The sequence below is a fragment of the Lethenteron reissneri genome, chromosome 35 (genome assembly GCF_015708825.2).
Source record: "Lethenteron reissneri isolate LAM-NWPU_2019-01 chromosome 35, ASM1570882v1, whole genome shotgun sequence".
NCBI lineage: Eukaryota > Metazoa > Chordata > Hyperoartia > Petromyzontiformes > Petromyzontidae > Lethenteron > Lethenteron reissneri.
Genome location: NC_083813.1, coordinates 8295830 through 8319990, shown reverse-complemented (window position 1 = coordinate 8319990; position 24161 = coordinate 8295830). Strand labels below are relative to the sequence as shown.

At 44.3% G+C, this 24161-nt stretch overlaps 1 protein-coding gene across 1 annotated transcript in view; it reads right to left on the bottom strand.

The window, feature by feature from the left end:
* Positions 1-17399, bottom strand: part of ST3GAL2 (ST3 beta-galactoside alpha-2,3-sialyltransferase 2) — a 107903-nt gene extending 90504 nt beyond the window's left edge. The window contains exon 1 of the mRNA XM_061565720.1: positions 17036-17399. The gene's annotated coding sequence lies outside the window, so the exon portion shown is untranslated. The remainder of the gene's footprint in view (positions 1-17035) is intronic.
* Between the last annotated feature and the right edge of the window lie 6762 nt (positions 17400-24161).

Here is a 24161-nt window from a genome sequence, read left to right as displayed (position 1 = left end):
CAGTTTGACTCATAGACTAACAACAATAAAACAAACCATGACTCTCTCACTTTTTTTTATTTCACCACATTAAATGCCAAGAGGAACATTAACAAAGCTGCCGTGTTAACTTTAAGTAATACAATTTGTGAAGGGCAGCCCGAATTACAGCTATTACGCGCGGCTCGCTCCGCACGAAGACCCTGTGTGTGTTACCGAGCCATTAATTACAACTATTGCACTGGTACACGAGAGCCTGACACCACGAAGTGCCAACAGATAAACGTACGTTTGGACAAAGCAGCTGACTTAATGCCACCGCACTCATCTGTTATCTCTGTGGCGTCCTCTTCTCTCAGCTACAGAAAGGAGGAAGCCACGGCTGAGTAAGACTTTAAGAGGAAGAGGGCATTCTCCAGGTCTCTCCGAATTACCCAAAATTATCATGGGACGCCAAAAACATTCTACCTGCGCTGAAATTGGACCAAAAAGCCCCGTGATGTTTGGTTATCACGGTTTGTCTCTGAAGCCGCCCCACGATTAGGTTGCGAGACCGCCATCGTAGCTCAACTCAGCCAAGCAACGTGTAATCTCCGAGTTCACATACTTTTCCCTAAACAAACTGAAATATTCAAAACGAATCTTGACTATAATGTGCAAGTATAATTAAGGTCACGGAAATAGTCGATATGACTAAAGTGCCTAATAATCTTTGAACTGGTCATATATTCCACTTTAGATTTGGAACTTTTTACGTTCTTTTAAAAAATGCTGTAGATCAGAAGGGACGGGAGCACTAGCCTACTAAACTCCGTGACCTTTCTCTGAATTATTAATTATTTTTACACTAACCCAACGACCCTGCGTGGTGAAGTATTTAAAAACAATTAAAACTTTATTTTTTATTTACCAGGTAAGGTCCACTGAGCTATATAGCTCTTTTCAGAAGCGACATGCCCACAAATTATAGCTCAACAAAGTGACTCATCGTGTGGAAATGTATAGCAGCTAAATGCTCGAAACGCATGTTTCTAAATGTGAAGGTAAAACCGGAGAACCCAGAGAAAAATACACACAACCACGGGGAGAACATGCAAACTCGAAATATACAGGAGTCGCGGTAGGCATCGAACCCACGACCACCTGTATACCAGGTGAGGTAGTTAACATCTCAATACCGTGGTTTAACAACACACGTGGCCGATTAAATTAAAATGGCAGCCCCCGGTCTCCATCAGTTCTGGAACCCTGAGTGATGGCGTTGGCTGGGGGTGGTGAAGGAACTGGGGGTAAAATGATAGATTGTGGCATCACGAATGTATGTAGAACTTATTTCGCACCGTACTTCTGCAACCGCGATATAGTCGCGTGAAGTTTAGTGCCAAAGTGTCACACAAAGGGCACCTCAGACGTATTGAGCCGAAGCGCTGGCCAGGTGACACTTGGCTGTCATTTCAAAAATATGTCCAAATGTTCATCAAATGGTTCCCTTTCCAAGAAAAATATCTCAACCGAGGCTTATCCAGGATTCTGTGCGGGGCACTCTTGGAAGATGATGTTTCAAAGGCATTATCTGTGGAAATCATTCCCATTATCCGCACAGCTTTCCACAGCCAGGCGTTAACAAAACAATATTCAACCGTTTCGGGATGCCCCTCCATACCCGTGGATACGACCAACTAATAGAATTAACTAATGGGCATATAATAGGATGGTTCTGCACATCAAATCGTGGGTGCAGAAAACAGGAAGAGAGTTCTTTCTACGAAATAAGACAACAAACCGGAAGAGTATATACATATACCAGGAGGTTGCATTTGAGACGTTGCACTGTACAGTATTGTAAATCTTGTGAATTGTGGGGGTTGATGTGCCTCTTGAGAATGGGAGCACAGTTCGTCATCACACAATTTGCAAAGCTTTGCTCCACTGTGCCGGTCCCTCAGAGTCAAAAGCCCACACACACACACGCATGCGCATGTAAATTGTGATAAATTGGCCAAGGCGTGGAATGTTGAAGCAGGAGAGAGGTCCAATGCTCTCTGTTAAAATCGGAGTGCAGTCTTCTGTGTTGTGCTCAAGGTACTTAAGAAATTTAGCACTGTGAAAAAAAATCCCAAAAGTTTGTGAGCTGCGCCTGATTAAAACTGTACGTTGTCCGTGTGTCCACTTTTTCTCCGTTAGATTTAGACCAAATTTCCGGTAGTTTTCTAAGAATAAAAAATGTTGTAAAATGTTTTTAATATGCATTTACAGGAATCCAGTTGATCATTGCTTTTACATCATTGAATGTTATCCTGGCACATGCGAGCTTATACTCTTAACATGAGATCCAATGAAACTGGGATTGTAAAATGTTGGGGGTATGCAAGTTCACGCTGCATGCGCTAGATACACAGAATTTGAGTTGTGCAGATGTGGAGTTCATCTTTCCCATTGAAATTAACATGTTTGTTCATGGTCATAAGACACCCCAAATGTTAGATCGACCTTTATTTGTAAAACAGAATTACGACTACAGCGTTACAATATTTGAACCAGTATCTACACGTACAATATTAAATCGTGTGTACTTTGAGTTTTCGTGAAGTCAGGGTCAACATCATTAACTCGTAAGAGGATTACGTTACCTACTAACACAACACGCCGGGCAAAAATGTGTTAAATCAACACCCCACGACTTTCCACAGACACTTTTCACGCCACCACCTCACCTCCATGCACCTTCGTTCACACATTCCTGTGCGGCCATTTATTTTCAAATTGCAATGCTGCTGAGGAATTGAGCATGGGCCTACTTTCAATGTAGGTGAAGCAAACCTAGGTAAGCAAGCCGTTTTAATCATAGACTGCAGTAAAACACATTTCGTAGATTCGCTTTTGTGTTACACACAGGCTGTTTCTTTTTTAAATCCTTTATATTAAGTTCACTTGCTTGCTTGCTTGCGTGCTTACGACCGTGCAAATCTTTCGGTCGTTTTTTAACCCACTTCCCGTGATTCAATCGAGCTGACATTTTGCACACAGACTCGTTGTGCGTGACAATTTATTTTCGTGAAATTTGTTTTCCATAACTTTACACTTTTTAGGGGGAAAAAAAATTTGATTTAATTACCAATTGCTTAATGGTGGCAGGCAATCATCTGACCCATAGGTGGCAGCCATCTCAAGCCAGAGGATGAGAGGACTCTAGCCGCCACGCATATAAAGGATTTATAGTGAAAAACTTTGTTTTTACGGGTTAATTTTTTACTTATTTTGCATGGGGTGTTTTTCCTCCCCCCCCCCCCCCCCGACTGCATGCGTTCCTCATTTAGGTGCTATCGTTTTGCTGCTATTACACTTAAATGCTCTCACGTTTATGCTCCCCGGCTTCACAAACTCGCACTGAGCAATGTGTTGAAGTCGGGTCAAATAACCCCCAATGGCTGGTATTCATGGCGAGGCCCTCTACCAGTGGTGGATTGGCAAGGGCTGCACGTGTACATTTTGAATAAACATATCTACCCCTCTGTTGCCACACACCAAGAGACAACGCTTGGTTTATGCCGCGCAATAATGAACGTGTGTTTAACAGTTCAGACATTTTAGAATATTGCATGCTTGACTGAATAAGATGTCAATCCTTGGCCATGAGCGCAGAAGTGGTCTTGCGTTGCATAAGTCACACTGCTGGGCCACATTTCACACAAATAAGTAGAAAACAAAACAATATATTAAAAATGCTTAACTAATACGATGTGCAACTGTGGAGCGTTCCATTACACAGCTTGTAAATTGTCAGAAGAATGCAGGCCCAATTTGAGGAGTTACCCTTCAGGGTCCACGTGATTTGGCTCCACGGGGAGATTTAAAATTAAAACTTTCACCTCCCTTCCAATAATAATGATCATTTTCAAAGGTTGTTTTTCATTGCCTTATAGTTCATCAGTAAAATTATAAACTGCACTCAGCTCGGTATGTTAGACCTAAAATAGATATATCTAAAGAACGTGCCATTATTATTTGTTATAATGGGAATCTTTACCCTCAAAATGTAAAAAAAGAAACTGAAAGCATTTTGCAATAAATCATGTCTGTGGCAATATCGCACGTAATTCTGCAAAAGCAGGACATTTTTAAACCACATTTATGAACATTAGAAAATGATACAAACACATGACCGAAACAAAACACTATAAAAAATGACAATCTCACCCAGCATTTTAAACACCATTCAAGGCACGCCAAACAATCGCATACGCATCGACAGCCATGTAATACCACACGGCACTCTAGTACTCCGTGTTACTGCATGGCACATCTCTACATGTTGTTGGTGTCAGCGTACTTGTCTAAGTGATGGTCTCAACGTCCAATTTACATTGGCAACTGGCAGACACCGGTTTGACAGTGTGATGGCCTCCTCCTGTCGGGAGGTCTGGCAACACTGGGTTTGACCTGGGGGGTAATGGGAGGCCCTCGCCCGTGAATATGTGCACGTAGGCACAAAGACAAAGATGCCCCGTATAGCCTCAATAGACGTTTGGGGCAAGTGCTGTTAGAGAGCACCGATGAAGGCTGGCAATGTTCAAGAGGGGGTGGGTGGCTGGCACCATGCCCGGCCACCTTTGTCTCCCCAGTACTCATGTTTACGTACAGCACAAGCTAAAACATGTTTAAGGCTAAGTAGACATAAGGGAAGCCCAGCACGAGATCAGATATTCGTCACTGATATTGGTCGTGAGCGGAAATTAAACTGGGGTCACTGGGTTCGTAACAAGAACGCACAACAAGGACAAGATCCCCCTATAGCCTGTAACAGACTGTAGGGACAAGTGCTGTTAGCGAGCACCTATGAAGGCCGGAATGGCACACGAGGGGGTGGGTGGCCAGCACCACGCCCGGCCGCCTTTGTCTCCCCAGTGGCAATATTTTACACACCGCACCAGGTACTCATTTAAGGCTGAGTCGACATGGGGGAGGCCCGGGACCGGGTTCAGATAAGTTCCACTGGTGTTGGCTGTGAGTGGGAATCAAACTCGGTTTGCAGGGTTCGCAAACCGTGACACGACCGCTCCCCACATACAAAACAAACAAAGATCCCCCATATAGACTTAACAGACTGTAGGGGCAAGTGCTGTTAGCGAGCACCTATGAAGGCCGGAACGGCACACGAGGGGGTGGGTGGCCAGCACCACGCCCGACCGCCTTTGTCTCCCCAGTGGCAATGTTTACACGCTGCACCAGGTACTCATTTGAGGCTGAGTCGACCCACATACATACACCTACACACACACAGCAGCGAAAGGTGGGCGAGTAGCTTCCCTCCACACACACACACAACCCCCTACTTTAAATGCGACCACATAATCAGTAACGATGAAGAGCACACACGAGATCACATTATCATGTTCATTTTGAGTCCGTTATAAGCTAAATTTGTAATGGCTCCCCATCAGTGACTAGGTATTTATTCCACCTGTTTATGTGCCAAAGGTCACGTTTTATAACGCGAGCAGGTGCAATCCCGTTTCGTCTCGTTGACGCTTAATGATGGCAACAAAAAAATCTTCAAGCTATTCTGCGTAAAATTGCTCTAGCATAACGGCATATATTGTCTTCATGATGAAAAACATCATTACTCCTTCTAAGTCACCCATTAATCACGCAATTTGGAGACTGCGTGCTGTGGCATCGGAATCCACGGCGAAATACACCTGCAGGGCTTCTCTCGAAAGCAGCAGCTGAAGTGTTGCACTGGTATGGAACGGCAAGTCCTCCTTTGGCGGCTTCCGAGAAAAAGCCAACAAAATGGGCATTGTGCACAATCATCTCTGGCTGTGCGGTGCGTGAAATTGCCTCCAGTCTGAGCCGGCAGAGCACCGACCAGCGGCAAGAGACGTCCTTCGATGGAATCGCCATCAAAGTTGCTGGTAAAATTAACACTGCCGATGCAAAAGAGAGCGAACTGCTTGGCGACCTCTTTTGAAAAGGGCTTTAATTTGGTAATTGGGCATAGCCTTGTCATATTCTTTGTTAAAATGTACAATCATAATTTAAAAACAAAGCCACTTGCACGCGGAATACTGTAATGATAAGTGAAATACATTTGTGTTCAATATCAAGGTATTGCCCTTGATTTAAAGCTTTCGTGACTGCACGGATTCATCTTCTTGGTTCTTTCGGTAAAGTCACGTAGAAGGGAAATAATAAAATAATAAAAATAAAACATAAAATAATTCTCACGACGTTTCGGCCACAACGCAAGCAGCCGTCCTCAAGTGCTTGCGTTGTGGCCGAAACGTCGTGAGAATGATTTTATGATGTTTTATTATTATTTTATTATTTCCCTTCTACGTTACTTTACCGAAAGAACCAAGAAGATATTGCCCTTGACTTAAGTGAGATCGTGCGTATTAGCGTGTGCACTTTGGTATCTTGCATCCCGAGGGAGTGCATCAAGTTTGGCTTTTGGAGACGTTTTGGGCGTTTCCCACAGACCCAGTTTCAGGGGAACTATTTGGCTTTGCGATCAATTACGCAACCCTATGGCCTAAGATGTCTTGTACCACATCGGGTACGGTGGGTATGCAGCAAAGGGGGGACGGGGACACCTGGCTTGAAAAACCACTGCATATCAGCAACCAACATAAAAATTCGCTGCCGCCCACACAAGTGCATAATTTAATTGCGATTGGCAGCTTCGCTCAGACGTTCAAGAACGCACGCAAACAACTGAACGCACCCAGTGCCAGGCCCATGACGTGAACAGATGCATCGACGAATATTTATTCAAATTGGAAGATTTCCATAGATTGTCTTTTTTTGCCGTCAAAAAAAACACTCTTGGGCAATCGGCGAATATCTACGTGCCTAACAACATTCCATCTGTTTTTAGCGCTCAAAGATATATGTTTTCATTTTAAAGGGTAACTAACGCCTTATTGGTGCACCTCACTTAACGCCACACGCGTGATCCAAAGGGACACCAACGATATGTGAAAATATTACATACTTTGTATTGTATGTCGCTTGTGCTTGCAACAATTGAATTTGATCGTCCCTTGATAGTCTCCTGCGGTGCTAATTATGTCGATGGGATTATACATTGACCGAATAATGTGCATGCATGCATCAATCACTCAATACAATCCAGGAATGGTAATTAGCACGTTCAAAAGTGTAGCCCGCGGCCTTCTTTCGAAAGTGCAGTCACCGCTTTACAAAAAGATGATTGTGTTTGCTCTGTGGGCCGTAATTTTACACGAAGCATAATCGGACATCCCGATTCACGAGCATCCACCGTCAAAACCGTGCTGCGGTCTACGTTGATAAACTTCCTGGCAGCGTTTACAGTTTATCATCTGCACATCAGAGGTACAGTATTTTCCAGATCACAAATATGATTATTCATTGGTGAGATGGCCAGTAATTATTAAATAAATTCTTCGTTCATTCGTTTTTTCTTTCATTGCCAGTCACATTTATTTCCGGAGGAAAGGCCAAATCACATGCAATTAGCTGAGTGAGTATAATAACGATGAAAGTACAGCCCTTCATCAAATTACTGCTGGACAAAGGCATCCCCCTAGACTTCAGGTTCGTTTGACCATACTTCACACTGGTGACTGCGGTTTAATGAAGGGGTGGAGAGGCCGGAAGGGCATAGCTGGTTTCAGAGATCCCTCTTCAATGATGATAGCCGTGGTGAGGAATCAAACTCAGGTAAACTAGACTATTTTTATTTTACCAGGTAAGGCCCACTGAGCTATATAGCTCTTTTTTCAGAAGCCACCTGGCCACAAATGGATAGCTTAACGAAGTGGGTTACCATGTGGAATTTTATAGCCATTTATATTGCTTGGTGAACAGAGGCCAGGGAGTTTAATAAACCTGCCCATTGTTTCAACTGCCGAATCAGTGACCCCTGGATTGCAAGTCGCGTGCACTATCACACCATGGCAGAGTTCCTTTTTAATGATTGTAAAATAATAAATATGTAATTACTGTATATTGTAATAATTTGGCTGGGCAGTTGGTGGCTATGCACGCCTGCAATCCAGCACTGTGGAGGCGAGGGTTGGTGGGTCGTACGAATGTTGTGAGACTCCCTTCTCCCAGGTGGCGAGGTTCCATACCCTGGCTTGCCAGAAGAAGGCGGTACAGTACAGCAAATATGGACTCCATCTGTTCATTCTCCATGGGATAGAGTGCTGCCCCCTCGCATACGTGGGTTTTTCTTTTTGAGAAAATTCCGGTTTTTTGTAAATACTCATTAATTGGTTGATAACGCCTAAATATATAGAGGAGCCCAGAGCTTGGGCAATTGTTGATATAGCACCGGCTCACCTCGTGACCGCCTTCCTGCTTAACTGGAGTTCCTCCTCACACGTGCGAGTTGTTCTCTCTCGACGAGAGTGAGCGGATACTGTTGTGACAGCACGTTATACAGTTGGGAGGATCATTACAATATTGTGGCATTCTAGATTTTAAGTTTTCGTGACTGCAAGGAGGCTTGTGTTGCCTTCGAAACGTCGTGATTTGTTTTAATTTAGTTGTTTTCATTTTAATTTATTTTATTTTGTTTTTTACCTACGTGAATTTACTGACAAAACCAAAGAGTATGAATATTGTGGCAGGTTTTTTTGTTACCACCATACCATCATTTTGGCAGTTGTAATCAATTACATTGTATCGCGTATAAGGATACGTCCATAAATGACGTCACGCACCTAGGGGGGAGGGAGGGGGGTCAGACATTTGTGACGATGTTTGACGATGTGTGACGAGGGGGGGAGGGGGGGGTTGAGAAATGTGACGTCACATCAAAATGCGCAACTTTAAATAAATATAAACGCGTTCTACTTAATTTAATAGAATTGTTATAACAACACTAATTTTGATTAATTTTCATTATTAACTTTTTGATTATTTTAATTTACTAAGGTCACCTTTTATTTATTCCATAAAGGAGCATTTTGCTTCTCCATGGGAGAATGGAGAAGCATAAATTTCGTGAATTTTTATAATTATTGTTAGTAAACATTTTTATTTTAATGATTCTACCAGGGCTTTTGAGTCTGGAATGATTATGTGATTTTCGTTCTACTACAAAGTGAACAGTCTTTTTTATAGTTATAATTACTTTTAATATTTTATAATTGTAAGAGAATTTCAATATAATATTCTGAACATCTGCAGTTTTAGTTAGACGATGAATACTTTCAAGTTAATTTGATGCTAAATTTCAGCTTACCAACGCCTCCTTTTTAATACGTGTTTTCTCCTACAACATCAGAGTGCAAAGCCACATTATATACGCACTGCAATGACAATAGTTTAAAGTGATTTGAAGCATGTTTTATTTTTAAAATGGAAATACGGTTTGGGGGGGGGGGGCAGAGCTTTGTGACGTCATATTTGAGGGGGGTCTGACTTTTGTGACGCCGTGTGACGAGGGGGGGGGGGTCAAAAATCGGACAAAATCGCGTGACGTCATTTATGGACGGCCCCTAAAGCACCCAACCCTATCAAAAACGAATTCGTGTCTACGTGTTCATGATACAGGGTGTTACTGGGTAAATATTGACTCACTTATGAAGTAAACAAAACGCACGTCGTATATTTCACAATGTGGATATGCGCAAACTCGCAGGTGAAATCAAGCACAAGCCTGCAGTGAGTGGGTTGCGTGCCAAAAGAAAGATGTGTATTGAAGGTTCGGGATGCCTGCTCAAAGCTGCACGTTCCCAACCCAGCAACAATCTGCTTCGCGTTAGCGAGACCCCGGACACCACGCCTTCCCCCACACCTATGTATTTGTTTAATTTGCGAGCTGTCTTTGAAGAATACAATCTGCCGTCAATAGCTGAACGGTAGCTGGCTGGACGTAGATTAGACAATTGGAAAAGGTTAAACAATTTGCATTAACATACTTTAGTGGTAAACAGAGGGAGTGGGGAGCCAGAACAGAATGCACGATAAGACGAAAAGGCAATCCTAACATTGCTCATTCTCATAAGGGGCCGTCCATAAATGACGTCACGCGATTTTGGACGATTTTTGACCCCCCCCCCCCTAGTCACATGGCGTCACAAAGAGTCAGACCCCCCCCCCCTCAAATATGACGTCACAAAGCTCTGCCGCCCCCCCCCCCCCAAATAAAACATGCTTCAAATCGCTTTAAACTATTGTCATCATCGTGCATTTTTAATGTGCCGCTACACTCTGATGTTGTAGGAGAAAACATTTATTTAAGTCTATTTAATTAAGTAGAACGTGTTGTCTATATTTATTTAAAGTTGTGCATTTTGACGTGACGTCACATTTCTCACCCCCCCCCCCCTCGTCACACATCGTCACAAATGTCTGACCCCCCCCCCCCCAGGTGCGTGACGTCATTTATGGACGGCCCCTAAGTGTTTAACATTCCTGTTAAAAGTTCGCTTCACATTTTGTCACGACCTCTCACTCAACTTACACCCCCCCCCCCCCTCTTTCCTTTAAAACAAAATCACAATCTACGGGGTTGGGCGTTGCTTACCACAATCCGTACCGTCGGAAACATTCGCTCGCACACAATTTTTGGCAAGAAACAGCAACAACAACTTCAAAAAGGGGCATCGGCACGGATGCATTTAATTCCACCCCAGCTGGGAGACGTCAACAACATGGGGCTGGCAGAAACCAAAAAAAACAACAACGTAAAAAAAAAACACCCCAGCGTCAAACAGCAGGGGCTAGAGCTGGTGGCACACGTGTGACCGCAAGTAGATGGGACAACGCACATGGACAAGTCAGTCATTAAGCAATCGGGCTCAACAAACGACTGCTGTGTGTGACTCGGGTTCACTTGACCGGCACAGCGACATGCCTGCCGCCGGCGTCACCTAATCAACATCTCACCAACTATGCCACCGTTAACGACTCAACAGTGTAGCCACAGCCACAGAAACACTGAGGACATTGCACAAGAAGGCAGCCAGATACGGGCACCGTCATGGAAATTGTCCAGCTAAACTAAAACACCCAACGTTTCGTAACGGGGCGCAAGATATGTACGCGAGCATCATTGCCCCGCTGTTTGTTGGTGTTTATAAAGGAAAACAAGAACGCGTGTCGTGGAAATGTCACTGTGACGGATATAACGCAGGGGCGGAAGGAAATGAGACTGCGGCTGACAGGCAAGATTGGGGGCAGTGGAAAAACGAGAACAAAGCCAAGCAAAGTGTGTGTTCTAGTATGTGCTATGGCGAAGGGTTATTGTCCGAAACGTCACCGATTACATATATTTTTTGTTACTTTTAAGGCCACGGTGTTAGTGATGAATATGTTTAGGTTGTTGTTGTTATTTGCGTTTATTCACCAATGCCAATACAGTATCACCAAATAGTTTGTTAAGTGAAATAGCAAGTCTGCGTTTTTGTGTTAAAAGGCACAGCACACATACTAGTTATTTATAACACTGCAAGACAAGCTACCATCAACTGCTTACTCAGACTAAAGAAAGGGGTTTTTTTCCGATTGGAAAGGCCAGGCACATTTATTTCGGAACGAACGGACCACAAAGTCACCTCCCATACAGCTTGTTTTAAACAGAGTGTGTGCGAAACATCTGAGGGTTGCCATTCACGGGAACACCCAAATTGACTGTTTCTCTCACAAGCCCCGAGGTCAAAAGTTGGAATTTCCCACATTATTGCCATTCTCGCTGGACTACGGAGCAAATTAATACAGGCAGAAAGTATGCCAATAAGGGATATCTAATGCAAGCTATACAAATGCCTAACATCATCATATTTTACAGGATTAGACATTGCATTGATTACGAAGCACGCATAGAGAGAGAGAGAAAACTGTCATGTTTTTTTCTCTGTCATGTTTTTTTTTCTCACAAGAAATCCGTCCCTCTACCTCCTGCTGAGCGAGCCTGAGGCTTGTGCAAGATGTGCGATCGTTGAGTTGCCCTAATGACTTCTGTGCCAGGTCATCACAGATCGCTTCAAATGCATTCCACGTGCTTGACAGGGAGGCAATTTCTGGCTTTCTCTCTGTGTAATTGGCCCACAACACGGACGAGCAACGCAGCCTTACTTAAGTTGATCGTTAACCGTACAAATCTACACAACTTGCAATGGGCGAGGTGGCCACTGAAGAAAACTAAAATATGGATCCGCGTTGGGTTATTTTCGCGCAACGCATACCTTAGTTTATAACCGAACCGTGATTCTGAAATTGCAGGAAGCACTAATGGCTAGTGGCATGTGGTTTTTTTTTTGCTGGTAGTTTGAGCACGATGAAGTAATTGAGTAACGAGTCGCATTGCCTATGGTGGGTTATACAATCGCCGGACTGAACTCAGGTTACCGGTAAAACACACGTCAACGTGCATCATCACTATTAAATACCCCGATTAAAAATGGCCTGTACTACATATTGCATGCTAAAGTGTACATATTTGTGTGTGTGTGTATGGTGTGGGCATAGGAAATGCTGCGGTTAACATTACGAATCCGGCATCTCGAGTTCAATTCCCACTCACGGCAAACACCAGAGACGATTATCTGAATCAGTCCTGGGCCTCTCCTAGGGCGACTCAGCCTCAAATTAATACCTGGTTCAGTGTGTAAATATTGCCACTAGGGAGACAAAGGCGGCCGGGCGTGGTGCTGGCCACCCACTCCCTTGTGTGTCGTGCCAGTCTTATAGATGCCTGCTAACTGCACTTGCCCCAACACTCTGTTAAAGGCTATGCGAGGGATCTTTGTCTTTGTAAACATGGTGGCATTAAGATACATGTTAAATATTGCTGGTCAATACTAGGGCAAAATAAGCAATGCTTATTATTTGCGCAGCTGTCAATAGAAAATATTAACGTAAAATACATAAAACTAAAATACTGTACGCTATTGCATTCATTTATATAATACATAAATCACAATTCATGCTTTATTACTCAACAATTAAACCCCTTGTGTTATATAAGAGGCATCTGCCAATGCTTATTTTAAGACCCGAGTAGCTCTACTGCACTGGGGCACTCACGTCAGCCAATCTACTCAGCCAGCGATTGGGCGAGCCAAAATGTGCTCCCTTCGCCAAACCACACGAACTAGTGTGGTTAAGTATGGTCAACAACAACAAAAACCACAATACCGAATACGCCCAAACAACAGCCCCATCGGTCCATTATCCACGATGCGAGCAGGCGTTTACGAAAGACCAGGGGCCGCAAAGACTCACTCAATATAGACAGGACACCTTTTTGGTTTGACCATTGGTACCTACAACACAGGGAACTCCGTCGAGAAAGTCAGACTTTGTTAGACTGGAGAAAGAAGTGGGGAGAAATAAACTGGGCTATAGTTGAACTTGTAATAAGCTGGTGAGAATCCACACAACTGAGCTGGCACGTGGGCCAAAGGGCTGTAACGCAATCTCACATATGTCTGACTCTAAAGCAAGCAAACTACAATGATGATTGATATTATAGGACCCAAGATAGGTTCTTATACAACTACAGTAGAACTCATGCCACCCATGGTAGTGCTCATTATCGACAGTTTTTTTCCATCCTGAGACTGTTTCATATTTTCCGCAATATATGTGAATAAGTGAAGCTCATCATCACACAACCCATTATCCGTAATTTTTTATGAAAACATTCCATCCCCAACATTACCGCGGAATTGAAGATTTCTGCTATTCCTCACACAACAGCACTTTGCACGCCAGTTCCACTGCACAAATGAAATGTTTAGTTTCTGTAACTGTACAGTCAATCATCATGGTGCTCGTGGTGGGGTAAAGCGTGGGTACTACCACCCCTTCCAAGACATTTGTCCAGCATGGAAGAATTGGGCGGATACCCTCTAGATTAGAAGTTTAGATTTCCCTGTCGTGGAAGACATTTCACCAACTGTGGCGTGCATGGCCAATTACAGAGCAGCATCTTTACATTTTACCGATCAATTACGATGTATTGTTCTTTCTCCCCCGATACAGTAAGTAGTTGTACTGGAATATATGTAACACGGTCTGAAAACAATCATTCCTTGCGTAGGAATGGCGATATGCACGTGTCTTAATACGTCCACCGATGCCAGCAATCTGTAAAAACACGATCTCTCACGGTCTCATACAAGAAGCAGAGAAAAGGACACAAACCACACACGCCGTTCCATTCCAAAGCCATTATTCACCCCGAGAGCCACTCCCAGCCAGAGAGCCCCGCTGGCGAATAACGGGACTTGATGTTCGTGCTCAGCAGACTCGCAACAGCATCATCGGAAAGGAATTAACCAGTCCGAGTCTGTACATTGCACTGTCTGTCTAATTAAACTCTCTCTCTGCTGCACCCCCACAAGCTGTAAAGGGCAAGTACTGTATTTGAGAGAACACCTATGTACGAGTCAAAACCACCCTCGACCGCCTTTGTCTCTCCAGAGTTGACGATGGCAACATAGCACCCGATAGAAATAACGCGACGCTCATGAATAATTATGTCCTGGAATCAACCCCAGGGGTAGTTGCGCTTTGGAGAAAAAGGTTCAAATTCCAAAATGTGCTTGCGCTGCGTTGGTGGTCATTAGACGGCAGTACAGCAAGTGGGTTCTTTACCCTCTACCCTACAGGCCGTTGTGTGTTATATCGCTTTGTACGCGTGGCGGCTTCTCTCTGGGTACTACGATTTCCGCCCCCACGTGTAAACAATCTTTACAATGGAAGTGGCCAAACATCCCAACGCAGGGCATTCCTTAAAAAAAAGTTTGAGACTCTGCGAGGCTTTGATCCCTGAATTACATTATAACCTGGAGGACACGATATGACGTGGGCATCACCGTGGTGGAAATGGTTGGCACATTGGACTTTAAAATCCAGAGTGTCGCCCACACGGCGCACATTAGTCAGAACGGTGCAGGATTCTGAATTCCCCCTCCCTCCTAACTTCTGTCCACCCAGCAGGACAACCAAATGGGTTCAATCAAGTCAGTCGAGCGGCTGGCAGCTTGGAGTTGTTGGTGGTATAACAGTCGAGTTACTCCCACCTCTTCTTCCAAGACGTTATGGCCAGCCAGCGTGAAAGAGTGGTGGTGGTGGGTGGGTGGAATTACGATGCTTTGAGGTCATTTCTCGAGATCTCCCTCTGGTTTGGGAGTGTAACCGTCCCAATAGGAACGAGGAATTGCAGGGCTGCGTCCGAACATCGCTGATGTACGATGCTCTTCGTTGATGACATACCACAAGACAAGCCACCGCCACCCCACCCCCAAACAAGCAGTTTTATTAAGAACGCCAGAGTGGACGTGAACCCAAGACACGATCACATGTGTCAGAGAGCACACATGTGCTTTCCATTAAGCCATCTCATTGTGAGCTGGGAGTAGAAAACAGGCAAACAAGAAAGGAAAAAAAACGCTACAGTACTGGGACACGTGAACTGCTTTTTCAGTGTTCACAGTTTGTAAATGGATGATGAGGTTTATGTGAATTATATAGCCTTAGGAACGTGGCTAAACTTGGTGCGGTGTGAGCACTGTTACAAACAACTGTCATTCGAAAATACTTCTCATCACGGTTAAAAAAATCAATCACATACAAGTACAACAATATACAAAGTACAATACGCGATTCAAAAACGGGGAGGAATATGAAAACGTAACTAAACCGTGCACGTCAAAAATGCGCACAACGCGATTATTCGTACTGCTCGTTATGAAAACTCAACATTTTATCGAATCTTATTCCACGCTCTAGATGCACTATTTTTCAATACGTTTCTCTAATCTTAATGTTCACTTTCGTGAAATATGTAATTGATCATTAAGTAATATATTGTACGTTTTAAATCTGTTGACTTTTATCATTGCTGTACGTCTTTATAAGTTTTACGTGACCTATTGCAAACATTGCGTTGTAAATTTCTAGCTTTTTGTTGCCGACTGAAACCCGTTTCAAGAGCTTCCTTAGTTCACGGGGCAATTCTAAATAAACTGTTCGAACTGTTCAGACAACGCCTCGACACAATCTCTCTCTCTCCTCCTGTGAGTTCTTTGATAATAACTCGGCAATCCAGAGAGGACGATGTCCACCACACCACGCCGCATATTCCGTCGCAGCAGCCAGAGCGCACGAAGCTTAAGCGGCCACGGAAAAAGTTGAAATCTCTCAGCGCAGGAGGAGATCTTGAGCCACGGGGCCACCGCTATGCCAGCCCAGCCCGTGTCTCTTCTCGACTGACCCTCCTCCAATTTGCCATTTTTAAATCCTTTATATTAAGTTCACTTGCTTACTTGCTTGCGCGCTTACGACCGTGCAAATCTTTCGGTCGTTTTTTAACCCACTTCCCGTGATCCAATCGAGCAGACATTTTGCACACAGACTCGTTGTGCGTGACAATTTATTTTCGTGAAAATTTGTTTCCATAACTTTACACTTTTTAGGAATTTTTTAAAATATTTAATTACCAATTGCTTAATGGAGGCAGGCAATCATCTGAACCATAGGTGGCAGCCATCTCAAGCCAGAGGACGAGAGGACTCTAGCCGCCACTCATATAAAGGATTTATAGTGAAAAACTTTGTTTTTACGGGTTAATTTTTTCCTCTCTCCTTGTCAAGAAAAACCCAAACGCACCCGACCAGGGCCGGGTAAGGAAGGGGTCTCATGGCACAGCGGATTTGCCGTCAATGCGTGTCCACGTGCGTGTCCGAGAACGGGGAGCGGTGGCGCAATGGTTAGCGCACTGAGTTACGAACCCCCTGACCCCTTCCCCGAGTTCGATTCGGTGCCCCTAGAAGTCGATTCAAATGAGTAGCTCTCTGTGCGATGTCAAAACATCAGCGCGGGGGGAGAGACAAAGGCGGTCCGGGATGCTTGCTGGCCACACACCACCCACCAAACCAACCCTCGTGCGCCATGTGCCGGCCTTTCACAAGTGCTCGCGAACAGCACTTGCCCTCTCCCCCCACCAACCCCAAACCCCCCAAAAAAACCCCGTGTTGTCTGTCACACGTGGGATCCGTGTCTTGTCGTCTGTGTCCGAGTGAGTGTCGTCTTCCACCGTCTGCCCTACCTGTTCGGCGAGGTTGTCCTCAATCAGCCCTCCAGCAGCAGCATGCCCGTGGCCATCAACGGAGCAGGCAGGAGCCGTGGGATGCGTCTTCTTCTTCTTCGGAGTGATGCAGTTTTCTTGTTTTGTTTTAACGAGACAAAGAGGCTGCGACTGACTTCTGCGCAACCCTCCCCGCCACACTTTGCCCAGAGGTCCTTCCGTCAAGCGTCTACCCGTCTGGCCAAACTCCTCCGTTGCAATGAAGCAGAGCAAGAGGGTGGTGGTGGTGGTGGTGATGGTCGTGGTGGTGGTGATGCCCCTCGCTATATACCCGCTCCACTGCGCACTCCTCCCGCATCCCCAACCCCTCCACATCCAGCCAACCGAGGCAAAGCCACCACCACCCCCCACGTCTCTCCTCTCTCTCTCTCTCCCACCACTCCCCTTCCCTCCCTGCTCCCTCTTCTTCTCCCTCCCTCTCTCTCTCCAGCCTCTTCCTTCCTCCCGTTGCGTCGCCTCCCCCACCACCACTACTACTACTGCTATTACAACAGCAGCAGCAGCAGCCACAGCCACATTACAGCTACCAAACCGCATGCGGGCACAAACTTACACGCTTACCGACATCACCGACATCACCTACAGCAGCAGCAGCAGTGGTAGCAGGAACACCGACAACACAGATCTCTGCTGGGGCAATCTGTGTTGAAGCGAGCACCCACAGAGAGCCGGCAAGGGCACAAGCAATATTCAGAGCAGCACCAAAGACGACCCCCTACCAACAACAACACCACCACGAACAGTCAAGTCAGGGACCCCCGTGCCCCCCACTCCGGCCCTGTTCCCTCTATCTCTGCACCCCCTCAACCACCCAACAACAATCCCAACCACCCAACAACAACAATCCCAACAACAATCCCAACCACCAAACAACAACAATCCCAACCACCCAACAACAACAATCCCAACAACAATCCCAACCACCAAACAACAACAATCCCAACCACCCAACAACAACAATCCCAACCACCCAACAACAACAATCCCAAGCACCCAACAACAACAATCCCAACCACCCAACAACAACAATCACAACCACCCAACAACAATCACAACCACCCAACAACAATCACAACAACAATCCCAACCACCCAACAACAATCACAACCGTCCCAACAACAACAATCCCAACAACAATCCCAACCACCCCCAACAACAATCCCTAACTCGCCACCACCACCCCCCCCTCCGTGCCTCCCTAACAATGCGCGCAAACGCAGCACGACTTCCTCTGCCGGCAGCGCCCGTGATGGTTCTGTACGTTTGTACGGCTGGACTTCTTTCGCGCCGTACGCGAGCAAAACGATCATCTCCTGCAGGAGGAGGATGAGGAGGATGAGGATGAGGAGCAGGAGCAGATGGTTCTGGCTACGCAGCGGCAGCAAGGTCGCACGTACAAATGCAGGAGCGTAGCTCTTCCTCTTGCTGCTCTTCCTCCTGCTGCTGCTCCTGCTGCTGTCACTGCTTCGCTTCTTCTGCCACTCCTCGCAAAGAGACGGACGGCAACACGGATGATGATGATGATGTTGAACATGGCACGACGGATGGATGGCGGTCGCCTGCCGGACAAATGCAAATGCGCCTGGATTGTATTATCTCGTATTATTAGAGGACATCGTCATCACCATTAGTATTATCTTCGTTGTCGTCGTCATCATCATCCTGGTAAATCATCTTTCATCTTATTCTCGGAAGACGTTAGAACGCTGGCAGCGGAGAGATTGGAAGCGGATTTGGCAGCTGGGGGGGGGGGGGGGTGTGTGTGTTCACGTGCGTGCGGATGGCGTTGGTGAGCGCACGAATGCCCGTAGCCAATCGAGGCTCTCAACACAAGGCGGCGTCACCCGCACAGCGCTATGCATGAGGCTGGCCCAAACAGAAATCTGCGCAGCCAAAATTGGCCTAGGCAATGTGCACGAGGTTGTGCTGCTGCTCGAGTGTAAATATTGGTGATTACCGTGTAACGGAACTTTTTTTTCTTGGGTAGTAACTGTTACATTCTATTTGCTTTATGCATCAAAAGTACAGAAATGGATATTGTTCCCCAAAAACTTGGCTTTTGGGACCAGGACACAAAAGCAAAGTTAATTATCCACTCCATTAATAACACGAGGTAACAAATGTATTTATTTTTGTTCCTGGGTAGTAAGTGTTATTTCCTAATTGCTTATGCCTCAAAAGTACAGAAATGGATATTGTTCCCCAAAAACTTGGCTTTTGGGACCAGGACACAAAAGCAAAGTTAATTATCCACTCCATTAATAACACTGTGTAACAAATTTATTATTTTTTGTTCCTGGGTAGTAAGTGTTATTTTCTAATTGCTTATGTCTCAAAAGTACAGAAAATTTATATTGTTCCCCAAAAACTTGGCTTTTGGGACCAGGACACAAAATCAAAGTTAATAATCCACTCCATTAATAATACCGTGTAACACATTTATTATTTTTTGTTCCTGGGTAGTAAGTGTTATTTTCTAATTGCTTATGCCTCAAAAGTACAGAACATGGCTATTATTCCCCACAAACTTTGATTTTGTGACCAGGACAGTGATATTTAGAATATTTCCTGTTTTTAATAAGAAAAGTGTGCATTTGTGTCATTCCTTCACATAAAGTCCTGGTCACAAAAGCAAAGTTTGTGGGGAATAATAGCCATTTTCTATACTTTTGAGGCATAAGCAATTACAAAATAACACTTACTACCCAGGAACAAAAATCTTGTTGGGCCGTGCGATGTTAAGCAGATTGAACGAAACCGATTGCTCCGCTCATCGAAACAACGACCCATTTGCTTTACTGCTGAACTAAAGTAGATATCTGCGCAGTCATTTGCCAAAGCTGAAAAAAATATGATGATGATGATGATGCGGAGCTGAGATGTTGGTTACCGTACCATGAATTTAAAATGTGAACGTGGACATGATTTGTGGCATAAGCACTTACAGAGTTTTCACTCGTTTTTTACGGGAAATTAAACGTGATGTTGCAATTATATAGTGTCAATATAAAATACCGCAATTTATTGTGCGGAAGAGTGGCACAACGGTGAGCACCCTGCAGCAATATAAAAAAAAATCAGGAGTCATGTCCGATTTGGTAATGGTCCCCTCTTTCCCTTCACCAACCCGCTCAACCCAAACGTCGGCAAGGATATGGTCAAACGTGGTGCACACGTATATTAACAAGATAAAGAACTCGTTTGCATTGTCTTGTTTATATGTATTAACAGCACCGTGCAGCATGAAGTGTTATCTCATGAGCTATACTTTGTAACAAGCTTTTTTGCACCGTCCAAGGACGGGTGGAAATTGCAGTAAATCTGAAATATTCAAGAGAAAAATTGTCCAGCTCATGATTATTAATGAGGGCGGGGGGGGGGGGGGGTTGCCCCATGTGGAGTGACGTCACCAGCTCAAGGTTATTGGGGAGGGGTGCGGCGTGTAGTGACATCACCCCCCAACGGTTATTGTGGAGATGTGCGGCATGTGGACTGACGTCACCCGCTCAAGGTTATTGGGGAGGGGTGCGGCGTGTAGAGTGACATCACCCCCCAACGGTTATTGTGGAGAGGTGCGGCATGTGGAGTGACGTCACCCGCTCAAGGTTATTGGGGAGGGGTGCGGCGTGTAGAGTGACATCACCCCCTAACGGTTATTGTGGAGAGGTGCGGCATGTGGAGTGACGTCACCCGCTCAAGGTTATTGGGGAGGGGTGCGGCGTGTAGAGTGACATCACCCCCTAACGGTTATTGTGGAGAGGTGCGGCATGTAGAGTGCGCGACCTTCTTGTGCGTTAGTGTCAATTTCCAAGCGGACATGAATATTAATGAAGGGGGTGGGCCTCATTTGGAGTGACGTCACGCGGGGGTGGGCCTCACGTGGAGTGACGTCACGTGCGGGACGGACAGACATTTCTGGGTGATTATAGTAGGTAATGTGTTTAAAAAAACACATGCCCTGGGTCATAGAATCTTAAACGAGGTAATAATCACATTGGCAAGATAATGTGAAGTTACTAATTAACAGATATAGTGGTGTGCATTATCCCCTGGGTGATGTGAGGTCCTGCTGAATATTTCAATCTCAGATGTAAAACTTCTTTGCTTTCCTGGTGCTGTGGCATATAAACCATTTTTTTTATCAAGACCCACTGAGATATATAGCTGGCCATAAATGATAGCTCAACAAAGCGGCTTATCATGTGGAAATGTATCCCAGCCAAACTCTTAATTTATCAAGTCAAATTTATTGCAGCCAAATATGGCGTGACCCTAATCGACTCGCCTGAGCAATGCGAATGCAACTTTATTATTTTAGTACCCGCATTTTATTGTGTTTTTGTGACAGTTATATTTTAAGAGTGCTACAATACGTAAACAAATGTATGTTATTTACGGTTTATTTTTTATATACAGTATATACTAGCAATGCTGATGTGATGTAATGTAATGATTAACACACCAGACTTGCAATACAAGTTGGCCGTCTCTTTCTCCCGGTGCGGCAGTTTGAACAATGGGGCAGGTTTTCTTAAATGCTCCACCAGTTTGAATGGGTACAATGACAGAGGAGTTGGTCAAGAAACCCTTTAGACCTCCCTCGAGTTGAAGGCCCTTCTGCCAGCAGTTGCGCGAGCAGGCAGTTGCAGAGGTGCACCTTTACCAAATACTAAGAATGAAAATAAAGATACAGCATGAGATTCAGACATGCATGCCGGCATACGTTAGGTATTAAACCGTGCTTCAGATTGGGTGAGCATATCAGATACTAAAGTTAATTTAATGTTCGTGTTTAACACGCAATTATTGTCGTTTCCATCATAATACTGCACGATCACAATACTCTTGTTTTGTAATTCACAGCGCAAGTCTCGAAGCCCAACATCCAAGAACAGTTTTCAGATAATATGCTTTGAATAACTGAAGTGGTTTATGACATAAAAGTATACATATACATTGTTTACAACTTTGTTAATGAATTCACGTAAACACATTTATGCAGATAGTATAAAAGTCAAATATTGTACCATCAAAAATAACATTTGGAAGGCCTTGAATACCAATTCTATTCTTTTCAAGTTACAAAAATCATCCCTGAATTGGTAATAAACCTTCAAAAAATGTGTTGTGCTCAATAGATTAACTCCCTGAAGCTCCCTCTAGGGGAGAGCCTCTTGCACCAACTTTCGAGTGAACAAATCCATTGCGGGACTGCAACGTTACTGGGTCTTTTATTGGCAAACTGATAAAAAAAAATCTAAAACTTTTTTTCGGATTATTGGGCCATGTTCATTAGTGCCTATGAGGTATGAAAGTAAAGTATATCACAACACATCTACTAAATAAGCAATACATTTCAACAGGTACGTCTGAAATTAACTGGGTCTTATCATGACTTAAAGCTTTCGTGACTTTGCCGAAAGACCCAAGAATATAGGTCTTATCACTTTCACGTGTTCCATGGCTGTGTTCTTTGGCATCATTATCATTAGAGAACAAACCACGTGCCACTTAAAAACAAGCGCACATTTTACGTTGAGTTAAATTTCCCCTTAAAGTTTATATTAAAAAGCATATGCAATTAAAAACAGCATGTTTTGTCCAGGAAAGCTTTGCTGTAGGTAGCAAAATACAGTTACTGTAATGCCACTGCATACATTAACTCCCATTGCCATTCCACTGCTGATGCCTCTGCATTGTCAGCGTGACATTTATTGCAATGTTTTACTTTAATATTAATATCATGTCATGCGGCAGTCAGGCTGGTCAGTACGGGGAGATTGTGGGATTCAGTGGGGAGAGGAAATGATAACCGGCCACGAATGTTCACGGGGAATTGTGAACTCGGGTCATCGAGTTCATAGCACGGGTGCACGAACCACTGCACCACCTTTCCGCCCAGGTAACATGAGCTTACAATGAAATCTAATTGCATGTGAAGGGCCAATAAGGTCAACATCACAAAATGCAAAGTTATCTAATGTGAACTCCGCCCCTTTGAAGTCAAAGAGCTGATGACATTTATAATACAAGGCTGTGCACAGCAAAAATGAAATCTTTCAAAAATTAAAAGTAGCCCTGGGAAAGCTTGTGATGCAGGTTTTTGGGAAGGTTTGGGTGAAATGGGACAGCTTACAGCACTGTAGTTAACTACAAGATAAAGAAAGGGTAGGAATACCATTGGAACCTCATTTGCCAGTAAAAAACACAATTGTTTTTTTACCCTTCTATCTGGCAACAAAACTGACACCTTTTTTTTACAAGGATTCATGTTGGTCCGCACCCGAGACAGCTTTAAGAAAAGCTGTCTCGGGTGCGGACCAATCAACTTCAAGGACAGTGCATATATTATCAGAGTTATGTTTTTTGTTTGCATTATGGCTGCAGGTATTGTGGTCTATGCAAACATGATTCCTTGTAAAAAAAGGTGTCAGTTTTGTTGCCAGATAGAAGGGTATAAACCAATTATCAAAGGGTAGGAATGTCTGTGGAAGTGATCGTGACTGCATCACGGGTCAGGCTTATGTGGTCAGGTTTGGGTCACTGCGAGGGATATTCGTGGCTGGTTTGAAAAGTTATGGTTCAGGGCATGGGGAACAGAAGTGTAGTAGTCAGTGGTAAACGCGGTTGAAGTTTCTGCTCATTCGGGGAATGCAGTGGGAAAGATGGTACTCATGGCTGGATGACAAGTTCGTTGTTCTTGTATGGCAAGCTTTTAAACGTCGAGATTTTACAGGTAGGAACAACAGGTAACAATAAAAATAAATAATAGAAATCATAATAGAAATAAAGCAATTATTATTTCGATTATTTTTATCATTTATTTTTTATTGTTACCTACGTGACTTTACCGAAAAAACCTAAGAGTATGAATCCTTGCAGTCACGAAAGCTTCAAATCTAGAATTAGGAACAACAGGTTCCACACTGCCCACCAGGGATTATTTGTCTGTCATCCAACCAAGTTCCTATCTGCCCACTCCGAAGGAACGTGTTTTCATGCGACAAAGTGTACAATTCTCCGATTTGGGCACTTTCGTCTCGAGGAGAAACCCCTGTGAACAACGAATTACTTTAATTCTAGATTT